The following is a 580-nucleotide window of genomic DNA, read 5'->3' as shown; positions in this document are numbered from 1 at the left end:
TGCAGCGTAGGGGCTCTGCCTTGGATGCCTGCTGTCCATCCCTGCAACTCATGACCTGGGCCCTTGTCTACGCCTTGCCAGCCACTGAGTCTTCAGAAACCCCAAAGCCACTAGATCATCGCAAGGGATCCACAGGCTGCAGCTTCCTGAGGGCGCGGGGTGGACCGAGTCAGACAAGACATTGCCCCGCTCCCCATACCACACAAAAAGGAAACGCAGCAGGATCCCGCCTCACTACGGCAAACTGAAAGGCAGTCCCAGGACAGGAGCGGATCCCGGCGCTATTGCACTTGCCTTTCGTTCAAGCATCACCCGTTTGGTGCACGGAGCCTGGAGACGTGACGGGCGAGGGGGCAGCAAGGATCCCTGCTGTGCGGGGAGGGGAAAGAGACGTGTGAGCAGGGAAGCCAGGAGCCCGTGTGTGCGTGCACAAGTGTGGGGGTGAGGGGAGTGGGGGGTCGTGGAAATGGGGAGAGGCTGGGTAGAAAATTGCAGTCTCTTTCCTCTCTCTTTTCCAGTGTGAAACAAGGTCCGTGACTTTCCTTAAAGTGGTTTTCCTCTTTTTCTCTTAAAAAGGGAG

Source organism: Crocodylus porosus, unplaced genomic scaffold (assembly GCF_001723895.1).
Source record: "Crocodylus porosus isolate Cpor-Errol unplaced genomic scaffold, CroPor_comp1, whole genome shotgun sequence".
Classification (NCBI taxonomy): Eukaryota; Metazoa; Chordata; order Crocodylia; family Crocodylidae; genus Crocodylus; species Crocodylus porosus.
Note: the sequence above shows the minus strand (reverse complement) of the source record.